The following is a 10,253-nucleotide window of genomic DNA, read 5'->3' on the forward strand; positions in this document are numbered from 1 at the left end:
GACAACCAGGCCAAGATCAGTAGCAGATAAACTCATCTGGAGCAGGTTTCGATTTGAGTTTTAGTAGGACTTATTCAAGCACCTTCTTATCAGATTGGATGAATAGGAAAACAGGGCCAAAAGCTGTTATAAATCCATTCAACTGGATAGATTCTGTGATGGAGTTTCATTTGAGCCAAGTTGACCACCTCCATTAAGAAAATTAGGCCAAGATCAGTTATGAATCCATTTAGCTGGGGCAAGTTTTGAGGAAACCAGGTCAGAGGTAACATAGTCAAGATTAGAGATTGATCGGTTGATTATAGGCACATTGGAAAAAGAAAGTTCATGCATCGTCATGCATTTCATGCATTACACGGAAAAGTGCATATATATTATATCATGCAACATGCCTGCATATCCCCATGTTCTGGTGTCATATCAAACACCTCGCATAGCATCATTCATTCACACCTGTCTTGTCATCCTTGTCTAAGCAATCCATGATTCATCTAAAAAAAAAAAAAAAAACAAAAAGGGAAGGAAGAAGAAGAAAAAAGGGTTGGGACAACTAGCCCAGGTACCAATCGATCCATCTACGTTGAGACTGGGGCAACTAGCCCAGGTCTTATTCAAGTCTTGCGCTTCCAAACTGGGGCAATCGACCCTAGTTCAAATTTTAGCATTCATTTTGAAGCTGGGGCATCTGCCTTCAGGACCAAATTAGGTCGCATGACTCTTGGGATCCTATACCTGAGCATTTATCATCAATTCAAAATTTCGTCTTGCTCTCGGGATCCAATACCTGAGCATTCATCATCAAATTGACAATTCATCTGGCTCTCGGTATCCTATACCCAAGTATTCATCATCAATTCAAAAATTCATCCTGTGAACCAGGATTCTACACCCGAGTCATCATTAACCATCGGTTCAAAATTCCCATCGAATAGTTAGCAGACTCTTAGAATCCTACATCTGAGAAATCCTCGAGATCCTACACTCGAGCAATCAGCAAACTCTCAGAATCCTACATCTGAGAAGTCCTCGAGATCCTACACTCGAGCAATCAACAGACTCTCAGAATCCTACATCTAAGAAGTCCTCGAGATCCTACACTCGAGCAATCAGAAAACTCTCAGAATCCTACATCTGAGAAGTCCTCGAGATCCTACACTCGAGCAATCAGGAGATCCTCGGAATCCTACATCTGAGAAGTCCTTGAGATCCTACACTCGAGCAATCAATAAACTCTCGGAATCCTACATCTGAGAAGTCCTCGAGATCCTACACTCGACCAATCAACAGACTCTTAGAATTCTACATTTAAGAAAGCCTTGAGATCCTACACTTGAGCAATCATTAAATTCTCAGAATCCTACATCTGAGAAGTCCTTGAGATCCTACACTCGAGCAATCAGAAACTCTCAGAATCCTACATCTGAGAAGTCCTCGAGATCCTACACTCGAGCAATCAGCAAACTCTCAGAATCCTACATCTGAGAAGTCGTCGAGATCCTACACACGAGCAATCAGAAAACTCTCAGAATCCTACATTTGAGAAGTCCTCGAGATCCTACACTCGAGCAATCAGCAAACTCTCAGAATCCTACATCTGAGAAAGTCCTCAAGATCCTACACTCGAGCAATCAGCAGACTCTTATAATCCTACATTTGAGAAGTCCTCGAGATCTCATACTCAAACAACCATCAAACTTTTAGAATCGTACATCTGATGCACATCATCTTCATATTTCGGCGTTGGGTTCCTACACCCGATGCACATAATCCTCACACTATAGCACGGGTTCCTACACCCGGTGCGAGTCACCCTCCGTGAACTATAGCTCGGGTTCCTACACCCGGTGCAAGTCACCCTCATGAACTATAGCTCGGGTTCCTACACCCAGTGCAAGACACCTTTCTGTGAATTATACCTCGGGTTCCTACACCCGGTGCAAGTCACCCTTCCGTGAACTATAGCTCGGGTTCCTACACCTGGTGCAAGTCGCCATTCTGTGAACTATAGCTCGGGTTCCTACACCTGGTGCAAGTCGCCCTTCTGTGAACTATAGCTCGGGTTCCTACACCCGGTGCAAGTCACCTTTCGTGAACTATAGCTCGGGTTCCTACACCCGGTGCAAGTCACCCTTCCATGAACTGTAGCTCGGGTTCCTACACCCGATGCAAGTCAACTTCCGTGCACTATAGTTCGGGTTCCTACACCCGGTGCAAGTCACCCTTCCGTGAACTATAGCTCGGGTTTCTACACCCGGTGCAAGTCACCATCTGTGAACTATAGCTCGGGTTCCTACACCCGGTGCAAGTCACCGTCCGTGAACTATAGCTCGGGTTCCTACACCCGATGCAAGTCACCCCTCATGAACTATAGCTCGGGTTCCTACACCCGGTGCAAGTCACCTTCCGTGCACTATAGCTCGGGTTCCTACACCCGGTGCAAGTCACCCTTCCGTGAACTATAGCTCGGGTTCCTACACCCGGTGCAAGTCACCTTTCGTGAACTATAGCTCGGGTTCCTACACCCGGTGCAAGTCACCCTCCGTGCACTATAGCTCGGGTTCCTACACCCGGTGTAAGTCACCTTCTGTGAACTAAAGCTCGGGTTCCTACACCTGACGCGAGTCTCTTTCCAGGAACTATAGCTCGGGTTCCTACACCCGATGCGAGTCTCCCTCCGTGAACTATAGCTCGAATTCCTACACTTGACGCAAGTCATTCTCATGCGCTCTCAAGCATACATGCAAATCGGTTTTCACAAATCATTTTGGTCTCTTTTGTTATAATGGGCCTGGTCCAAAATCAGCATCTTTTATCTTTGCAGGCTTGTTGCCACAAATAACGTAGGAGAGATCTTACTTTTACTTTGAGGCAACGAATCCTACAAAGAGGGGCAGCTGTAGACACCCCATTTTTACCCAGGCCCAATGTATTTATTACTATTATTATTATTATTATTTTATTATTATTATTAGTATTTTTATTATTTTATTTATTCTTATTATCATTATTATTATTAATTTTCATTAGTCTTATTATTATTATTTTATTTATTATTATTATTATTATTATTATTATTTTTCATTAGTATTATTATTATTACTTTTATTTTTATTTTTACTTCTATTTATATTGTTTATTATTATTATTATTATTATTATTATTATTATTATTATTATTATTATTTATTATTTTCATTATTATTAATATTATTTTTAATTTTTATCATTATTATTATTAGTATTTTTATCTTTATTATTACTATTATTATTATTATTTATTTCTGTTATTATTATTATTATTATTATTATTATTATTTATTTATTTATTTTTGTTATTACTATTATTATTATTTTGCTATTATTATTATTTTTACCTTATTATTATTATTATTATTATTATTATTATTACCATATTAATAATTATTCTCATATATATTATTTCCAAAAGAAAAAATATATATTAAAAATACAATGAACAAAAAAGGAAAAGAGAGATTCTGGTTTCTAAATTTTTTTAATATAATGCCTCTTTTGCTTCTCTCCAGGGCAGGCTGGGGGGCAAGGTTTCACGCAGATCTCTCTCTCTTATCTCCCTCTCATTCGCACACAGCCCCTCTCATTCGCATCAAACCCGGCAACCCTAGCCTCTCTTATCAGGGACTCTCCTCAATCTCGTTCTCTCTTCTCCTCCTCTGCTCTCTGTCTCTCCCGCTGCCCCCTCAGTTCCCATAGATCTGCAGCATCAGCAGACTCCCACAGCACCATCTTCTCCGGCCGCTGCTACAACGCTAGTCACCTGCCTCGACCACGAGCAGCCCCTCCAGTCCACGCCGTGAACCTCCATAGTCACCGGTGGCCTCCCCTTGCCGCCTCTGCCAGTAGCCACCACAAGCCACCACTGGCAACAGCTCTGTCCAGCCCAGCCGAGTCCAGTCCCGGTTCTCTGTCGTCACTCCCTGCAGCCACCATCTCCTCCTGCAACCACCGTAGACCAGCTCCTCTGCTACCGGCAACAGCGATCCCTACTCCTCCATGCACATGCAGCAGTAGCAGCAGTCCAAGCGGCAACAACCACGTTCAGCTCCCTCCAGCCGCGAGTTCCGGCGGCGAAACCTCCCAGCACCGTCACTCTCCGCAATCTCCGGCAACCCCCCCTCTGTAAGCTCCCCTGCACACAGAACACGCACACACTCACACCCTGCACACACACACTCTGCTGCTCACTGTAATACAGCACACACAACACTCACATACACACACACACACACACACATATATATATATATATATATATATTTATTGTTAGTGTTAATATATATATACATGTATATACCTATATATTTTTACATTTATTGCTATTCCTATATTATTAGCGGTATTAATATTATTATTTACATATTATCATTAGTAATATTGTTACATTACTTGTATCTTATTATTAATAACATTATTGTAATATTTTTATACTATTCTGTTTGTATTTCATTATTAGTAAAAATTACTATATTTTTTTTTTTGGATATTATTATTAGTATTGTTATTATGTTGATTATCATATTGATTTTATTTGTATTGATATTCTATTGTTGTATTATTATCGCCATGATTATTGTTGTATATTATTGTTAAAACATTTGTTATCGTCATATTTGTATGTATGTGAATTTTTTATGTTTTCATTGTCGTTATTAATTTCAATGTATACATGTCTATATTTAGGATTTATATTGTTTATATCGTTATGAATAATTGTTGATTATGTTAAGTAGTTTATATATATATTTAGCTATACGTGTTTCATGATTTAACGTTATTATTACAGGTTACATATCCTTGTCGTGGTAATCGTTTAATTTCTTTTGTGAATATTAATTGATTTGTTCCCATTGTTGTAGGGTTCGTAAAATTTGTTAGTTGATGTTCTTGTTGGTATTTTGGTGGTGCATATTATTTAATGAACATTATTATTGTTGTAGAAGTGTTACAATTAAAATTTGTTTTAACCTTCAAGTTTATACTTTTGTTGTATTTAGGGTATGTATTAAATTTCATATTCATTTTTAGGGTTTCCTTATTTGGATTTGCAGAGTTTCCATTTTATCACGTATTGATTTCCATAGTTTGACTATTTCTATATTATCATATATATATGTATTTATTGTTTCCATATTGTTACACATTGATTTCCATTTTAGGTTTTTTTTCCCCTATTATTAGATATTATTGTTTATTATCAAATTAAAGTTATATAGGGCCTATATTGTTATTAATATTATGATGTATACACCTTTTATTTCTAGTAGCATTTATCATTGGTAATTATGTGCTATGATATATATACGTATATACATATTGGTTGTGTTATTGGTACAAGTAGTGTATTATTATTATAATATATTAGGGCTTCGGTTACTTCATGTTAATATGGTATGTTTTGAACTATTATTATGATTTTGTTAATATGGTATCTTTTGGATTATTAGTATTGCTGCATTACTACCGTATACTTTGGCTTCTTCCCTATTGCTATGTTAATTACGTATATATCTTAGGGTTTTGATTAATTCATACTGTTTATGGTATTTTTAGAATTTTTAGGATCTAAGCATATACGGTATTTTTTTTTTTAGTATTTTGATATATATAGTGATAGTATTATAGTATTGCTATTATGTTTGCATGTGATGAGATGTATTATAGTATCCTTAGTATATTAATATATATATATATATATATATATATATATATATATAGTAATATGGTATCTAATTACTTATTTTGACATTCATGATATTTTAGTAAGTGTGAGTTGCTTATGACTCTATATTAAAACCTCCCATACTAGTATTTTCCTATAAAAATTTTATATACAATTTCAAAATTTGGGAGCGTATTTTTTTAGATATTTTATTGATTTTTATTATCCCTATGATTTTATTGCGGGGGATATTAGCCTTTGGGCTTCACGTACCCTAAGCTCTGAGGGAATTTATACGCATATATTATCTTTATTTATTTATTATTTTATTTATTTATTTATTGCATGTATTTATAAATTCGTAAAAAGGAGTAATTTAAAGAATTATTAGATTAACTTAGGGATAATTTCAAATTAATTAGGTAACGTTCGTAAGAACGGGCGCGTAGGGGGTGCTCGTACCTTCCCCTCGCGTAACCGAACTCCCAGCCCCAACTCTGGTAATGTAGACCGATTCTACCCCTAACGGGGTAGTAATCATGTGTTCTAACCGCACTAAAGGTTAGTGGCGACTCCGATATCCATGTTTTTCCATGAAAATATTAAAATGATTTTTTATTTCGCCGCCCGGGGCACACGAGCTCCCGGGACGCCGCGACAGTACCTATTGTAACGACCTCAAAATTCTTATCATTTATATATATATATCTGTAACCATGTATCTAAAGTCATACATTAAGCATTCCTACGCAGCGGAAACAGAAAGCATATCACTATTACAACATAACTGTATAATACCAGAATCCAATATATACAGGTCATATCCATACAAAGTAAACCCCTCTGTCCTCATTTTTCCCAAAAATACAACTCATCAAAAACTCACCCAAAACCAGGGTGACCAAACACTCTCTCTATCCACGAGCTGGATCTGCTCGCCTATCTGGTTCACCTGAAAAATGTGAGAATAAAGGGGTGAGTCGACGCTCAATAAGTGGAAATATGTTATTACTAGTGTGTGGCAACTAAGTTAAGGATACTTTTAAAATAATGACTGGACTGTAATGCAATAAATCATTTATAAATCATATCTTTCAAGCATATCTTTCTTTCTCTATTTAAAATATATTGTATCATATATTTCTACTTTTCATACTGGTAATATCATACTATGCTGTAAAACTGTAAACAAATAAATATCTGTACTTTATCTCTGGAACTCTGTACGTCATGATTTGACCACTCATGATAGGGTTATGCGGCCCGTAGGCAAGATTCTATCTGGTCGGCCCTCCAGATAGGTCATCATACTCTACACTACCTCAACCCGACCAAACTGCATCCTCTCCTAAGCACGGGACTGGCTACTACCTCGTCAAACCGACCCCCTCAACCCAGTGTATTGGGGAGCTGCATACTCTCCAAGCACGGCTAACGGTACCCACATACTATTTGAGATATGTGGTTACACTCTATCTGTTTCTAGCAACAGTACCGTGCTCTGTAATTTGTATCTATCTATGTAACTTTCCTCAGGGATCTGATACTATATACATACACACACACACACACACACACACACACACACACACACACACACATATATATATATATATATATATATACTCTTTTACTGTTTTCATCGTATTTCCAAAATTACCATAACTCTATTTTTCTGTACTATAAACACTGTATCTGTAGCATCTTGATGCTACCTCTGTATATCTATCTGTGTATTCTATATTTATACTCTGTCTGCGTTCTGTATGTTATGGTAATAGGAAAACATGACATTCTGTAACTCTGTATTACTGTTATGTATAAAGCTGTAATATAAATACTTATCTAAGTAACTATATACATGTATCTGTGTAGAACTGTGATATAAATACTGATCTGAGTAACTGTATACATGTATCTTTATATATGCATATATATCTGTTTCATGGACTATTCATATAAAAACTGTATATACATGTACATATGTTTGTGAATGTAAATCTATATCTATATAATCTCATATACCGAAAAACTGTATCAAATGTATATACTATCTATATCTTTGTATTCAGTATAGTATGATATTTCATAAAAACTGTATAAATTCCTTCTTCACATAAAAGTCCACTTAGGCCACACAAACATTTATGCTCATTTCTATAAAAACAGTATAATAAACTAACATAAAAATATGCTTATGAAATCTCTATTAATTCTATCAAAACTCCTAGCATAGCATATTTCCCTTACCCCAACTTTGAAAAGCCCCTATAAAAATCTGGCTCTATACTTGCAGGATTCCTAGACCAACCTCCTAAAAACACATTGTCCAAGAACAAAATATTATTATTTTTCCGCCTACGTCATTTCTTATAACTACAATAAAACCAAAAACTCCATAAAAAACCTTATCCAAGATTTGGGATGAAATCCAACTTCGATTTCCTGACGATAAGCTCTAGCAATCTTGCAGAAAATTCCGCCAGGAGCGTCGTGGTATCCTCGGATCATCGATCCGGTGACTAGTGGGGCCGAAAATGAAGAGAGAAGGGAGAGAAAGTCATAGGGAAAGAGAGAGAGAGATGAGAGAGAGAGAGATTTCGTAAAAATGAAATTTTTCCCGGATTCCGCATATATATAAACTAGGGGATTTTGTCGACGAAACCCTGTGTTCGTGGACGAGTCCTTCACGAATTTCGTCGACGAGGCCCTGTATTCGTCGACGAAATTCAGGCTGCCTCAGAACCCCTCTCGGTATTTTCTCGTCGAGGAAACCCTGTGTTCGTCGACGAAATTCTGAAGACCTTCGTCGACGAGACCCTATGTTCGTCGACGAAGCTTGGTAAGTCTACGGCCTCCTTCTGTTTCTGTATCTATTTTCCTCTCTCTTTAATATTTGAATATCAATATTTTTCTGGGTCGTTACACCTATCCTATGTTGTGATAAGTTTTGAATTTAGAGTTATATTGAATTTAGATAAAATATAATGCAAAATTGTATTGAAATTTATTAAAATTTATCCTAATTCAAATTTAAGGTTTGAGATCTATGTCCTCAAATGTAACCATAGGAATTTTGAAATTTCAGTGAAGATTTCTATTTTATTTTTCTTTTCTAAATTGATAAAGAACTCACCATGATGGGTCCCCAAAAAGGACAATATTCTTCTCCTGTTTTCATGTAATGTTCCTCCTGCCAGGCGGTAGGGTCAAAGACCATAACGTGAAATACCATGTCCCCTTCATGTTGGGAAAGATATCAATAAACAATCACAGCAATCACAGCGGAATAATTCTTCTCCCTATATGCAAGCAAATATAGTATATCTCTACTTTTATACGTGCTGGAAATAATAAGAGAAATAATCAATCACACCAAGCCACAAGAACACAAGCAGTTTTTTACGTGGAAAACTTCCCCGGTGTGAGGAAAAAAAATCACAGGACCTAATCTAGTTAAAATCCCCATTATTAATCAAATAATGGGTACACAAAGTCTTCTCTAATCGTAATTAGAGGATACAAAAATCTCTCATCAAGATATCTACAATCTTGGCAAATACAAAGAGAATTGGAAAGAATATACCAAATTCGTGGTTACTGTTCACAGGCAAAAACCCCAACTTCTGAGCTCCAAATCCGATCTCCACCGTTCAGATTGTAGCTCCTTAAGTCGTGAACCTTTTATCCAAATTTCAGCTCGATCGGACTACAGAAGAAGCGGGATCGGACTGTTAATGAAATCTGGACAGCATGAGAAAAAATCACGTTTTTCTCTCTTTCTTTTAAGAAGTGACGGCTCCTCTCTTCTCCCCTCTCTTTTTACAACTTCCTTTAGGTTTTCCACACTAAAAGTGCTGGGCTTTGGTCTTTTAACAAAGCCCACTTGGGCTTTCCTCCACATGGAAGGAAATAACCCAACAAATCTCCCCCTTTCCGACTATGTGGAGGGAATCGCCATCCCGGCGATCAAACAACAAACTTCAAGCTTCTCCCTTGGTAGTGTCTTTGTCAACATATCAGAACCATTATCATCAGTGTGAACCTTCTCAAGTTCCAATAACTTATCGTTCAACGCATCTCTGATCCAATGGTATCGTACATCAATGTGCTTCGATCTTGCATGGAAACTGGAATTCTTAGTAAGATGAATAGCACTCTGGCTATCACAAAACAACACATACCTCTGCTGCTCGAAACCAAGTTCTCTCAAGAACTTCTTTGCTCATAACAACTCTTTAGTCTCTTCCGTTGCTACAATGAACTCTGCCTCTGTCGTAGAAAGAGCAATGCACTTCTGAAGTCTCGATTGCCAAGCTATAGCCCCACTTGCAAAAGTTATCAAATAGCCCGAAGTAGACTTACGAGTGTCCACATCCCCAACCATATCTGCATCTGTGTAGCCAACTAACAATGGTTGTCTATTTCCCAAACCAAGTCTCAAACTGGAAGTGCCTCGAAGATACCTCATGATCCACTTCACTATATTCTAGTGCTCTCTTCCCGAATTTGACAAGAATCGACTAACTACACCAACTGCATAGGCTATATCTAGT

Source organism: Malania oleifera, chromosome 3 (assembly GCF_029873635.1).
Source record: "Malania oleifera isolate guangnan ecotype guangnan chromosome 3, ASM2987363v1, whole genome shotgun sequence".
NCBI classification, from domain to species: Eukaryota; Viridiplantae; Streptophyta; class Magnoliopsida; order Santalales; family Ximeniaceae; genus Malania; species Malania oleifera.